We start from the raw sequence: 15,851 nt of genomic DNA on the forward strand, positions 1-15,851 counted from the left end.
CATGAACGTGTAAAACTGCGTGACCCCAACATAAAGTTGGTAAGTTGAAATTCCAAAGTAAAGATAATGCAATGAGCTTAACTCTTTGGAGAAAGGATTCTACCAAACCATTTTGAGTCTAGACATATAGGACAAAGTGGTAAACTTCAATCTTAGGGTCATAATGAAGAAACGCAAGGAAATTTCTGCAATATCGTCCATTCAATTTTCTTGAAATCAATGTTTAGGATAAGTATTCAATGGTTTTGTGTGGATAAAGAACACTCAAGACCATCACATAGATGTGTCTTTTAAAACCATGGAATACCTGATCTAGGAAATGGATGGGAAGAGGCACTTACCTCGTCTTGATGCATTCAAGGAGTCTGAGTTGTTCATCATAGACTTTAAGGTGCACGAGCCTTAAAATTAGCTTCCATGTGTCACATGTAGTGAACGTAAAATCCAAATATTGTTAGAATTTAGGATCATAATGATTATAAACCAATGGAATTTCTGAAAGTTTTGGTTTCAACCCAATATATGATTGAAAAAGGTGAGTATGCTAAGTTTGTCATGTACAAGATATTTTGGAGAACTATCTTGTACGTAACATGTGCTACGGGTTTTGTAATATGTGTAGTACAATCCTGGTGATGCATAGAGAATGTGCTATCCTTATAGTTTCAAATGGTCAAGAGATGATATTCCTATTTGTTTTCATCATGAGTTTCTCCATAGAAATTATGTTGGAAAATATCTCTTTAATTAAGTAGGTTACGAGTTGACCCAGAAATGATATAACATCCTTGGTTCTACTCGGGTACCTATAGGAATAGTAAATATGACTTGAGTTGAGCCAACAATTACATCGTCGCGTCTAGGGGTAGTTAAAATATCTCCGTTTCTCTAAGAGAGAGTGGAAACATTTCACTTCCCTAAGTATGGAGTTCATGGCGCATATGTCCACAAGGCACATATCATCTTTTATGAGATTGACCCCCATAGAAATCTATATATAGACTTGAAGATTCTCAATATGAAAATCACTTTCATATATAGAATATATACAAATGTATTGTACCAAAGTGCTGATACAATATATTGTCATATACAATATATGATAACAACAATACTTATGTTGTTATTAGAAAAAAGAAATGGACATAAATTATATTGACCAATCAGGAGATTGAAAGACTAGACAAAGTCTTCAAACCTTTTAGGTGAGTCATATTGTACCATGATGTTCTCCATGCCCAAAGGGTCTCATGACTGTTGGATAGTCATGTTGTTTCTAGATCAAATAAAACATCATGATAACAATTAACTTCCTTGTTGCTAATGGGTTGGAGGTTGAAGTGAGATTCAAACCTTTCCCCTTGAGATCCTTTGCATCCCAGGGATTGCTGACATAGAGTAGCTAGATGTTGAGATCTGGTTTGATATAATGCCTTACAATGTATAAGGCAACATATTTTTGTTGTTAGCATTGTGACTCTAACTGGAGGTGAATCCACGGGTCCCGTATTGTACACATTGTCCCACGAGACACAAGAACGATCATGATGTCCATCTCCCAGGTAGGGTAGTGGTGTCCATTGAGGGTGAATGTCTCAAATTCTCTAGCCATCGGTTACCAGAGATAATTAATATATGGTGAGTAAATTAAAGGTCATAATGGTTAGTATTGTAACAAATTTTGCAAAATTACTGGATATTTCAAGAAGTTAGCTTGAAATCACTATTGTGAACTTTAAATTGTTAAGCATGACACCATGTAGATACTCCCCAAATTAAATTTTGGGGTCCATCTCTCAGCACTATGGTGTATAATCTAATGAAATCAGTTGATACTCATATTTCTAGTACCTTATGTCCTAACTTAATAGAACGTATGGGAGAGAAAACTATTGAGCAATCACAATGTCAAATGTGACAAAATGTAGGCTTAAACAGTAGTGGTGATAATGTGCAAAGCAGTAGATCTACACACTACCTTGTGATTGCAATACATCAATTTAAAGAAATCAATTTTAATTTTGCATCCATGTTTCCATAAATTAAAAAATCTCAATTACAAATAGACGTAATTAATCTAGTCACGTGAAAAATGTGGAAACATATTATATCAGCTTAGGTTCTGGAATAGATTACACTGAACGGAAAAATAGGAATAAAATAGTCCGGGTCTCACCCACAACCAAATTAGACAGAACGTGGAAACATATTACGTCAACTTTGAATTTATTCTAAAACAAGAATAAAATCATGGCTAGATGTGTTGTCAGAACACTAATAGTGTGCTAAACCACTGAAATGCTCATACTAAGATTAATAAGCAGCGGCTACACATGTGGACATGCGCCAAACGGAGGAACCTGCTTGAGATTCATGAAGTCACCACAAATGCGTGTTTAGTTAACGGGAACACATCCTCCCATTGAACAAACTTTGTTGTAAAGACTGAAATAAATCTAGATAAATTTGAGCACGAGTGCAAAATCTAGCTCTCATCTCTTAACCTGCATGATGCACAATAGAGGAGTTAGTATTAATTTGCTCTACGGGATCCCGACTGATATCAAAGATCTCGGCATGCAGCCGTGCATGGTCGGCATGCTCGGTTCCAGCAGATACAGAAATTCATATTTAGGGTTAGCACAGTCAAATGTGTACGTCACCTTTTGTGTCTCAGAATTGATCACCCCCTCGAGTTCAAAGCCGAAGTCCACCATCATTGGCGGCTCGTTGTTGCTAGTGCAGACAAGGAAAAGGAAACTGAACATGTAGTGCATGTCCATATAGGGGCATAACTTGAGGAACCATCCCATGGAGAAGTGCATGGTGTGGGTGCACTCGATGCTTCGAAGCACACCATTAAGCTCTAAGAAGTCACTGACGGTGAGCGTGTGACCCAACCATGGCGACGGCCAATGCAACAGGATTTTTGGATCCGTACAGGTTTCTCAGGAACAAGCGCCCCTTTGTATCATCGATGAAGGATGGAGTGCACCTCAAGTCAAAGATGCCATCCCATGATGTGGCCTCTAACTCTCTCCTGTTCAAGGCCAAGATTAGGGGGAAGGCATGTGCTTCTATCATGCCCTCCTTGATGAACATGTGTGCTCCCTCTTGTCATCGAGGATTTCAATGAAGATGCGGATGCCATCGCCCACACGTAGGGGGTGTGAGCAGTCGATGATGAGCGTGACAATCAAGGAGTCCTCCACGCCCTCATTGAATAGCGGTGGCGCACTTTAGCGTCCTAGCTGAAACAACAAAAGAAGATTGTCCCCGGAGTACGTTGGCAGGTTAGAGGCACATGCGCCAAGGCGGAGTATGGGGGATTTTTACGAGGCGCATCGACGTCAGCGACAAGCAACTAGCGGTGGCACCCGTTGACCGAGGGATGGGAAATTGAAGCCTCTCAAACAACTATGACCCGTACGTCGGCTCACCTGTCAATATGTAGCCAGGCCCTGTCGAGTACAAGCAAAAGAGGTATACCAACATCAAGTCTGACTAGACTTCAATTTTTAGAAGTAATGGGACTATTAGTGAGAGCAAAAAGATGCACAAGTCCCAGATGTTTATGACCTCTAAGCAGTCCACTTCCACCATGAGTCGTGAAAGTCCTTGAAGCTTAGCAAAAATGACACCATCCAATAAAGCTAATGCATCAAAGATGAGTGGGTTAGTGAAGTCCGGGTACAAGTTTCTCAAGGGTGATAAGATAGTGGAAGGACTTCTTGCAATCCCTCATGGCCCACTTTTTTGTTGAAGACTAGAGACACTAGCATCATAATTGATATTCACCCAATCAATATCGGGTTTTCTCCAACCGATTCTAGTTAAGATCTCGGCATGCTGAATGGGGATTTCTAGCAAAGCTAGGGCTTCTCATATTCTCTTCATAAACTGAATCGGGTCTAGGACTGCCTTATCACATGTGGTATTATTCTCTGAAGTCCAAATCTCCCACGTCACAGTGACAATCTTAGCCCGATCCACCAGTGTAATGTGTGAAAATATCACGTTAATGTCCTCATGACACCACGAGGGAAGAAGACAAACCCACACCAAAATCTTCGTATGGTCGAGCTTATGCTTATATTTCGGAGGAAAGAAAAAATCTATCTCATGAATATGAACACTATTTTCCAAACCATTATGTTCACAAATCAAACAATTTTTCTGCATATTCATTTGAGTAATCAAACCCCTATGAAGTGTATTTCTAGGGCTTCAATGCCTAAATTCTCCGATGGTTCTATTAGACTCGTTACTTCTAAAACACCCCTTCATATGTGGGTGGTTAAGAAGAATTAAATCTTCTGCAACATAGGATCTTGAGATGAGATGTGCTACAACACGAAGATTATCTCTAAAGACCCGAAGAAGTTCTTGTCGGACACAAAATAACTCTTGCAAATGGTTTTTGCCATTATGTCCTCCATGAAACCATTGATTCATATATTGCAATATCTATATCAAAGCATGCTCATGCAACATGCCTTGGTGAATTAGAGTACTTCTTCCGCAAGAAGACAAATCTAATACTGTACTACTTAATGTATTCTAGATAGTGGTTGCACTAATCATATGACTAGTGTCGGTGCACTAGTAATGGGGTACCAGACACCGTCAAGACCAACATAGCAACACAGGATGGGACCAAGACACATCAAGAACCCCCAGTGCTTGTTGGGGACCAAGGCGCACTCCTCCTCTAAAAGAACTGGCAAGTCATCTTTCCGACAAGCTTGAGCCAATCTGCCACTTCTCCACCTCATCGCCACATCAGTCACTTATCGATGAGGTGTCGAGATCCCGGATAGCTAAGTGGCTCTCGATAGACGTATGGCGATCCGTCAGAAGATAGATTACGACCAATTGACATGAAGCAACAACCAGCTAAGCGGTGGCACGAGCTTGCCATGGGCGCACCCCCGCTCGCCACCTAAGGCATCATTTATGACATTCTACCTTGAGTGCCAGAGTTAGCTATGATAGCACTGTTAGTTATCAAATCATGTCTGTTTTCCACTGTGGACGCCCCTTGAACAATAAAATGAGTCCCAAGGCAACCTAGCACAAGATTCGGACCCCACGGAATTTGGACCCAAGAACATTTGTACGTACATAGTAGTTCTCCACGACAAACCTTGTCGGGGCTGAACAATGTGCGTGCTCCATCTTCCTCAAATCTATCCACCAAAGCAGTAGTAGGGTTTTATGTTTCTTAGCGGCCCGAACCTGGGTAAAAACCTCGAGTCTCATCATCATGTTGCCTCGTACTTTCTGCTCTTTGTGCAATATGATCTCCCATCGAACCACGAACAGGCCAATGGTCCCATAGATGATTGAGTTCACACCTGCCCCGATATGGCCTCGTCCAGCCCGCGCGACCAGCAAGAGTAGCAGCATGTCCTGGAAGACCGACGGAAGGAGGGCGCGTGTCACCATTGAACGATGTCGAGAAGCACACCATCAATCTGACAAGCGCAATGGCATAGATCTTCGCGACCCGGTGCCCAGTGTTGGCGGATACCTATCTTATGTGGTCGGGTGTCCGGCCTTCACTTGCAGTCTGTAAGAGGTCTGTCGGTCGTCGAGCCGAGCTTTCAAGCCTGAACTAACAGAGAAGTATGATGGAAAGCTCAACCCGGCAGAGTTCCTGGGCGTCTACACGATAGCCATCCAAGATGCTGGAGGGAGAGATGAGAAGGTGCTCGCCAACTATTTCCCTTTGGAACTCAAATGAAATGTGCGGTCGTGGCTGATGCACCTGCCGAAGAATTCCATTTCGTCATGGACTGACTTGTGTAATGAGTTTGTTGGTGCCCTCACGGGCGGCCACCAGGAGCCAGGATAGCCCAACGAATTGCAGGTCCTCCCACATAAGGAGGGGTAAACCCTGTGGAAGTACATCCAGAGGTTTAGTAGAGTGCATCGAAATATTCCAGAGATACACCCGACAGCCGTGATTGCCACGTTCCATTCGAACATGCGCAACAATAGGATGCAGGCGAAGATGAATGTAAAACTCCCCAAGACCATCAACGAGCTATACACGTTGGCGGACAAGTGTGCTCAAGCTGAAGAAGGAATGAGAATCCCCGGAGAGGAGGCGGGTGTCGGAGTCGAATCTGATGACGATGAGGATACCCCTGGATCGAAGGGGAGGAACCAAAAGCGCAACAAGAAGCACAAGGGAAAGGCAGTATTGGCCGTCGAAAGCTGTGGTAATCTTAGCGCCGGCAAGAAGGCGAAAGTTGAGACCCCCAACAAGGGAGTTGTCTCGTACCCTGATTGCCGGGAGGCCGCAACGGCAAAGAAAACCGGAAAGTATGATGGGCCATATCGCAAGATCCATCACACCAAGGGTCATGATCTCCAAGAATGCTGCCAAGTTGAGCATGTTGCAGAAAAGCAAAAAGCAGAGTACGAGAACCATAACAAGGAGAAGGGCCAAGATGGTGCTACCAGGAAGGGCTGCGGTGGAAAAGGAGGCCGCCCCGGCAAGGCCCTCAGAAAAGGAAAAGCCGGCGAGAGGCCATGAGAAAAAATAAGAAGATGATGTGAGTGATGATGAAGACGATGGAGAGGATTCCAGTGATAAAGAATTACATGAAGTAACCGATGCCATGTGTGTTGACGGGGGTGCTTCCTTGCACTCCTCTCACCACCAGCTCATACCGTTGGTGCATGAAGTTAACGCCATGGAGCCAACGGCAGAGTCCAGGAGACCACTCGAATGGTCTAGCACACCTATCATCTTTGTTGAAGAGGATCACCCTGATCGCATTACTGTAGTTGGGTGTCTGCCGCTCATGGTTTCTCCGATAGTACACAGCCTAAAAGTTAGTAAGATGCTAGTTCACCGGGGGGGGCAGGGTTGAACCTGATCTCAAGCCTATGGGTTAATTCCAAGGAATTAACCCCAGTAGAGGCCAGCCCAAGGGGAATATAACTTTTCTAGTTATGTTTGGCGAAGAGTTAAGCTACCGGACAAAGAGGGTCGTATTTGACGTGGTCGAACTCTCCCTGCCGTACAATGAAATTCTTGGTCATCGAGCCTTGGCAAAATTCATGGCAGCATCCCACTATGCTTACAACGTTCTGAAGATGCCAGGCCCCATGGGAGTAATCTACATCCTGTTTGACAAGAAATATGAAGTTATTTGCGTAGACCAGATGTATTGAGATGTCGTAGCAGCTGAGGCCGCGGAAGGACCCGCTCCTGCCACAATCCTAAAGAAGGAAACTAAATCTAGCAAGAATACCGGCAAGGACTCCGGGAAGCGCGCCTCCGCGGAGTGCGACGCACCTGTCGATGACCTTTTGGAGAGTTCCACTAGCAGGAAATCCAAGGTCTCCTCCCCCATGACAAAAAAGTTCCGGCAAGGGAGGATGGATCTGACGGTACGTTTACTATCAATGCCACCCTTAACGACAAATAGGAAAGTACGCTAATTGCCTTTCTGCGGGTGAATGTTGATGTGTTTGCGTGGCAACCTTCTGAGATCCCCGGTGTTCCCAAAGAGGTAATAGAGCACCACCTTGTTGTCTTCCCTCATGCCAGACCGTCAAGCAGAAAGTTAGGAAACATGCTTTGGTTAGACAACAGTTCATTGCCGAAGAAATCAAGAAGCTAGAAGCAGCTGGTTTAGTTCGAGGAGTACTGCGTCCAACGTGGTTAGCTAACTCCGTAGTGGTGCGCAAGGCAAATGGGAAATGGTGCCTTTGCATTGATTGCACTGATTTAAACAAAGCATGCACTACAAGAAATATGTCAACTAATGGCCTTATAGCAGTGACGCTCGCAGAAATGGTCATAAATCTATGACCATTTGAGACCAATTGGTTGTAAGATGTCCGGAGGGGTGCTAACCCTAAAAACTAATGACCATTTTCATCAGAAAGGTCGTAACTTCCTTACCGGAAATGGTCATAAAGCAGATAGCAATGGTCTGCTCCCTAAGTTTTAGCTAGTTACGACCAATATAGATGGACCTAGCTATGACTAGGTGCCACATCATCAGTTTTGCCTACGTGTCATGTCCAAGTGTCAATTTTTGCCCTAGTTTGTGAAGCAACCTACTATTCTGTCATTCCGAAAATTCTCGAAAAATTCTCATAAATACTTTGGATCATATATTCCTCAAATATGTGAAAACCCTTCCTTCCATATTTCGAAAATAATTCAGCAATATTCCTTTTCCTATTCTCTTCAGAATAGCACTTTGTGAAGGAAGTGCTATTTCTATTTGTTTGATTGCCCTCAATATTTTTGGGCACTCTTGCCTATCCAAATCATTGCCTCATGAAAACTTTCGTATCCATTTGCCTAGTAAATATTTCTCAGCAAATTTCCAACGTTTGTGTTCAACTAATAGCTTTGTGAAGGAATTACTAGCTAGGAATATCCTAATGAGTTGAATTTTTGCCACATCTTCTATATGCCCAACCCATAGCTCTCAACAAAATGTTAGCCCCATCTAACAATCCACGTGAGCTCATCATCCAATCTTTGCTTCTGGTAATATTTTCAGTTTCTGAAGCAACTACATTTTATATTGCTTTATAGTTGATGAAAATGTACCATGAAATGAAACTGGCCATATAACCTTACTCCACCAAATTTTAGATCATTTAATTTAGCTAGTTTACCTCAATATTTTTCCCAATATACTGTTCAGTTGAGAGCATTATGAAGGAAGTACATTTTTTATTTATTCAAATTTTTTGAAATTTTTACAGTGACTTAATGTGCCCAAATTATCATCCTCTTCCAAATTGCACCTCAATCCAATCATCTATGTGAGCCCATTTTCAGTTACCATTTTCTTTCCAGATTGGCACATTGTGAAGGAAGTGACACTTTGGCATGTCCAATGATATAAAAATTTATAGTGCCTTCATATGCCCAAATTAACATCATCCACCAAATTTCAGCTCAATCCATTCATTCATTTGATACCAGCTTCAACATCCATATTTCTGCACAGTGTGGTACTTAGCAAAGAAATTTCCATCTAGGTTCCTCCATTTGAGCTAAAAAAATCAAAGAGAGTCGCCTTAGTAGATGATCATCCTCACACAAAATTTAGGCTCATTGTCTATGTGCATTTTCCTCTTAGTTCATGTTTGAGCTTAGTTCAGTCTCCTCGTGAGATTCTTCTATTGTATTCTTCTTCCTAACACCTATCGAGGGAGTGTAAAACCCACCAGACATGTCTAGTCCACCCAAAACGCATGGCAACACAGCGGTCAGGCAGTGACCATGTGGCTGGCATGCTTGTGTACGCGCTCTGGAGTTGGGGCCCTCGACCACCATCCAAACCTCGACGTATCTCCACCACACCATGTATTTCTCATTAAATAGATACTTATGTACCTATCAATGATTTTTGGGAAAAATAAAGAGCAAACTCTAATGCAACTGCAGTTCAAATTTAACCCGCTTGCAACTTAATTGATATAAATATTTCTTTTTCACGAGAGGTGGATAAAAGCTTTCAACACCCAACCATTTTGTCAATTATACATTAAATATGGCCTGGTATTTTAGAAAAATGATTTGGTCCAATTTTGAAAGAAATATATAGTAGGTCCTTCACAAAAAACTCATTTTGGGCACTCGGAAAACGAAAAAGGAAGTTTCTGTCCAAAGAAAACGAAAACTTCCTTATGCAACATTGTTTCTCATTCCGATATGTACCCTTCTGTATAATATTATATCATTTTAACAAACTATGCCATGCATGTGGCCATAAGATTGATCATTTGGCTCGAAAGCCATGAATGTTCACACATGATAGCTCATTTTTTAGAACACTTTTTTCAAATAATTGTAGAATTACAAATTTATTATTTTTCCCGGTAACTCTATCACATGTAATGACACAATGTCAAGGTTTTCATTTTTTTTGAATTTTTCATGCCCATTTCAAAATGCGGTCAAAACGGCGGGAATGACCGTTCCTAGCTAGTGGTTGAATCTTGGAAAACTTTTGGTGTTTCTGTGATTAAAATGATACTTATGCACCTAGAAATGATTTTTGGAAAAAATAAAGAGGAAACGATGAGGCAGGTGCAGTTCAAATTTGACCCGCTTCGAGCTGAATCGACGGAAATTTGTCTTTTTCACGAGAGGTGGATAAAAGTTATTTACACCCAACAATTTGGTCAATTGTACATCAAATATGACCTAGTATTTTATAATAATAATTTTGTCCAATCTTGCGACAAATATATGGTAGGTCCTTCACAAAAAAACTCATTTTGGGCACTCGGAAAATGGAAAATGAATTTTTCGTCCAAAGTAAATGAAATCTTCCTCACACAACATTGTTTGCCATTCCAATATGCACCCTTGTGCACAATATGAGATCATTTGAGAAAACTATGCCATGAATGTGGCCATAAGGTTGATGAGTTGGCTTGAAAGCCATGAATCTTCATACATTATAGCTCATTTATGAGAACATTTTCTTAAATAATTGTCGTAATAAAAGTTTATTATTTTCAGTCGTAACTTGGTCATATTCAATGGCACAATGCGAAGGTTTTCCAATTTTTTAATTTTTTGTGAATTTTTCATGCCCGTTTCAAAATGCGGTCAAAACAGCGGGCATGACCGTTCTTATCTAGTGGTTGAATTTTGGAAAACTTTAGGTTTTTCTCTTATTAAATATATACTTTTGTACATAAAAAATATTTTTGCAAAAAATAAAGAGCAAAGTAGAATGCAACAGCAATTCAAATTTGACCCGCTTCAAGATGAATTGACGGAAATTTATCTTTTTCACAAGAGGGGGATAAAAGCTATTTACACCAACTCATTTGGTCAATTGTACATCAAATATGACCTAGTATTATAGAATAATAATTTGTTCCAATTTTGCAACAAATATATGGTAGGTACTTCACAAAAAAACTCATTTTGGGCACTAGAAAAAAGGAAAATGATTTTTTTCGTCCAAAGAAAATGAAAACTTCCTCACGCAACATTGTTTGCCATTCCCATATTCAAGCTCGTGCACAATATAATAAACAATGCGAAGGTTTTCAAAATGTGGTCAAAACGACGAGCATGACCAGTGTTGCGATGCAACCTAGTCAATGTCTCTCGGCGCACGTCAGTGATGTAATGCAGCAACATTGGAGTCTGTCGGCGCTCCAAATTTTCAATGGTGGTACGAAACTGCAAAGTAGCACACCGACGACGATAATGCCGGATGGCGTAACTGCAAATGAATGTCACTCGTGTCTCGTCACCAATCTTATTGGATGTAGATGAAGGGAAGGGAAGTAAGATGCATTGCACACTTGTGATCAAATGGCTATGCATGTCTGAATCAAATGGTTGGTTTGGAGGTTTATCTTTAAAAAAGAACAACCGAATGATGTCTAGCAACCGTCATAAATGTGTCCTGGTATTTTAAAAGTGATGTAGTTAAATTTTTGCAAGAAATATTTGGTAGTTTATTTCAAAAAATTCAAAGATGTGGGTCTAATTTTTAGATACATGATTAACACAGGATCTCACGGGGATAAGAAGAGCCAGTCAACCAATGAGAGGTGAGGAACTGCTTCCACGCGGACCACCCCAACAAACGCGATCTAGTCCCTCCATCACACACCCATCCAATGGCGGAGCATCTCCCAAGAAACCAAACCCTATCTACCCACCCACCCTTTCAGTCTCACTCTCTCCAGACCCGACCGAGAAACCCTGCGGCCCCACCTTCCTCTTGCTCGTCTCTTCTCCCACCACCCACCACCGCTCCCTGATCTGCCACCCACGGCCACTACCCGATCCGCCTCCTACCAGCGCCCCCTCGCCATTGTCCAGCTGTGACACAACTACTCCTTTCCTCTCCTCCACTCCACCTCTCCTCGCCTCGCTGTGAGAGAGAGGACCCGCCTCACTTTTCCAATCTCAACCCACTGACCTAGACCCGCGTGGCATCTCACCTCGCCAGCGGCCGCGTCTGATGCTCTCGATCTAACGACAGCCCACGTCCCACCCACACACGCACCCACGCACCCACATCCCTCTCCATCTTACCACTCGCCGATACCTCCACGCGAAAAAACATATCACTACCCTCCCCATCCCCTCGAGCTCCAGACCTCGACGCCATGGTGACTGCCTTTGACACACGCGCCCCTTCGTCACCATCTCTGATGGATCCTCCTCCGGTGCGGACAACGTCCATGTCTTCAGGGGCGGTGGCAACGACTTCCTGGCCTCCCCCGACCCCTACGCCTTTCGCCACGACCCCACCGCCGCGCACCCCTTCGGCATGCCCGACTCCAACGGTGACAACGCCATGATGAGGGCCTCTTCACCGACTCCGGTCACGTCCTCCTCGACACCGTCCATATGGGGTCTTGCGAGGGCTTCCTCCACCTCGAGTGGCGTCGATGACTACAGAAAGTACGAGGGTACGCGATCCATCTCCCTCCCCCGTCCGTCTCTCGACATGCTAGTAGATGGATCTCTGTTTGTTGCTCGCCTCGCCATGCTTAGATCCATCGGTGCTGGCGGATCCGGTGTAGTATGTGCCATGACCCGCTAGATCCGTAGGCGTTGAAGGGCCTGTACGCGATTTGCTCTAGGTTCTCTAGCTGTTACACCTTTTTTCGAATTGTTCACAAATATATGATCTTGCTAGAGGACGGACTTGCTATCTCTTGGGAGTCGGTCGCTGGTTTGCTGCACGGCAACAACAGCATGCAGCACAAACCAGTGCCGTTGGTGTTTTGGCTCGACGAGATCCACCATGGTGATTCGTCTAGCTATAGTTCGTTCAGTTACACGCCTAATTACTCTAGCCTGACTCTGTATGTGTTGATCATGAGTAACTTGATAAATGCTATAATCTTCCTCTTTGGTTAGTTGCAAAACCATTCAGTGTGGGCTCATGCTCATGTAAAATTAAAAAAATATGATTAGTGGTTAGTAATCAGATTGCAATTCTGACCATAAAAGAGGAAGAAATGTCATAGTTAGTGTACATTAGTACCAGAAAAGTAGGTAATATCAGGGAAGGATATATGTGCAACATGAATCAGGTTCACATCATTTAATCCTTGTAGGTCATCGCAAATGGAAACATGTCATATAATTCAGTAAAGTTTCTTCCTCTTATACAAGTGAAGCCAGGCTAAAGATATATATTTTAGATATTGCATGTTAAGCTGTTAGATATTGCATGTTAAGTTGTTAGATATATATTACTAGTAAACATGTCAAGGGGGCAAGTGAACATATTCATATGTTAAGATGTTAGATATTGCATGTTGTATTGTCCTGTGTTGCTGTTCCAACGCATGAGTTTCAAGTTAATTAGTTTGGCATTTCAGGGGCATGAAGCTACCATGCTTTGCATCTTGCAAAATATAATGCTGCAACTCTTCAGTGTTACAACAATATATGCGCCAAACCTAGTGAGTTAAATGGCCAGATAATCTGTCTAAACTTAGTGAATTAAACGGCCATATAATCTGGCCAAACATAGTGAATTAAATGGCTAGATAATCTCACCAAACTTAGTGAATTAATTTGTCATGTATTCTCTCCTTGGATACTATTTTTGGAGATTGTTGTGAAATTTTGGTTATATTGTTTAGCCCTGACCCCATCCTCCAAGATCTAATATGCATGTTTCCATGATTTATATTTTCTTTGTTAAACTTTTCGTTATGCTTAATAGTGAGGCCATGATATTTGGTATTCTGAACATTCGTTTGATATGTATGCCGCACTGTTCAACTCATGTCATGTTTAATTTTTGATGATATATACTTGCAGATATTTTGCCTAACTTCAAGACGAGTGTTCTCCCTCTTATAGAAGTGAAGCGAGGCTGAAGATATTCAAAGAAGGGATAACATATTTTTGTATAAAAAGTTACGTATTGATAGCTGGGTTATCTGCATGATGTAAACTCTGGAATTTCATGTATCTTCTCTCTGTTTCTGAATGAAATATTGTCTATTTTTGAATTACAATTGTTCTATTTTGTTTATAATAGTGAGTATGTATGTGATTTGAAAATGTGTGAAATGGAAACCTCACAAGTGGGATCCACTTTTCATAATAGTTTGAGAGATTCTGAATTTTCTAACGTGTCGGACTAACGCATGAGATTATGATATGCGGGACCCATCTGACTAGTGGGACCAGCTCTAAATATAATAGCTGAAACTAGAAAATCAATTGACTATAAAGTCCAAGGGCTAAAAATAAAATAGGTTGGAATGTTGGGCTTGGCCCATGTAGCTAGTGAAAATTAATGGGAAAATGTATATTAAAAAGGTTGAATTAGTGGGCTCGGCCCATCTAAAGCACCAAACTGGACCGGGCTCATTCTTATCAATGACCAATCGAATGGGTCATAACTCTGCCACGTTAGCTTGCCACGTTGTATCAGACGTGGCCTCAGCAGACAACCAATGACCAAAAAAATTGGTTGTAGAACCAACGACCTTTTGTTTGGTCATAAATGTCTTCGACCATTCCAGAAAAAAGGTCGTTATAGTTAATTAGAGGCCCTCAACTTTAGACCGTCTATCTTTGTACGTAAAAAGGTCGCAAATGGAAATCAACGACCATTCGGTGACCAATATTGAAGGTCGCAAGTTAGCATATTTCTTGTAGTGATGCCCGAAGGACCCGTTTCCATTGTCGCGCATTGATCAGATACTTGATGCCACTTCCGGATGTGATAGGATTTCCTTTCTGGATGCTTATTTCGGATACCATCATATATTCATAGCCAAAGAAGATGAGGGGAAGACAAATTTTATAACTCCATGTGACATGTACTGCTCTGTATGTCTGTCGTACATCCAACGTGGTTAGCTAACCCGGTAGTGGTGCGCAAGGCAAATGGGAAATGGAGGCTATGCATTGATTTCACTGATTTAAACAAACCATGCCCGAAGCTGTTGGCGATGCTAGGTCGACAACTATGGAAATCAACGTGAAACCCTTGTGATCGTAGGGCGGGGAAAAGTGAGGTCAAGAGAAGAGCTAACGATCAACACCCGGGAAGCCTTTTTACCCAGGTTCGGGACTCTTACGCGTAAAACCCTACGTCCTGCTTGTCTGGTTGTATTAAGCGTTTTGTTGTTTGTTATAGTGACTGATGATAACCGTCTTCTGGCCAATGTCCCAAGAGTCTAACTCCTTGTGAATGAGCTAAGGGCCTCCTTTTATAGGCAAAGGGGTCACCTACAGTGCTCGGTGGTAGCTTCAGGAGAAGTTACAGTGAACCTAGATTTGTGCTTATCCATCTACCACTTTCAGGTGCACTAAATGCACGTGTTGTCCTTGTCAGCAATGTGCTGGTGAAGACACGTATCCAGGTATTTCGACACCTAGACGCTATGCTGGCGCATGCGGAATGCGCTGGAACTTGGGGGCGGCGGTGGCACTCTGGCAAGGGTAGTTGCCCTCCAGGGCCTGGCCCAGTCATCCTGGCAAGGGAGCTTGCCGGGGCCTTGGGTCTTCATCCCGACGAGGAAGCTTGCTGGGGGCTTCGGTCGTCATCCCGGGAAGGGAGTTTTGCCGAGGTCTTGTACTTGATGAGCTCATCACGCCCACCAAATTGGCGTGGCCTTGGTCATCTTCCCAACAAGGCAGGCTTGGCGAGGCCTTGATTATCTTGGGGGGTGCATCTTGTCTGGGTCCTTCCATGCCCTCCTGGCAGGGGCTCTTTGCGCCCATGCACAAGTGTGGGGCACTTGGGACCCCAGTCTTTAGTGCACCGACAGGAGCCCCCGGGCCTGGGCCACACACGCGTCTAAAGCATTGTTGGGCTAGGCCCAAATAGGTGCACGGGCCTTCATGG

At 42.8% G+C, this 15,851-nt stretch overlaps 1 long non-coding RNA gene across 1 annotated transcript; it reads left to right on the forward strand.

The window, feature by feature from the left end:
• Positions 1–11,719: 11,719 nt before the first annotated feature.
• On the forward strand, positions 11,720–14,001 carry LOC123402683. Its single transcript, XR_006611326.1, has 2 exons — positions 11,720–12,438; positions 13,808–14,001. It is a non-coding gene; the product is annotated as an uncharacterized LOC123402683 (long non-coding RNA).
• Positions 14,002–15,851: the final 1,850 nt, after the last annotated feature.

Source organism: Hordeum vulgare, chromosome 6H (genome assembly GCF_904849725.1).
Source record: "Hordeum vulgare subsp. vulgare chromosome 6H, MorexV3_pseudomolecules_assembly, whole genome shotgun sequence".
Taxonomy (NCBI): Eukaryota; Viridiplantae; Streptophyta; class Magnoliopsida; order Poales; family Poaceae; genus Hordeum; species Hordeum vulgare.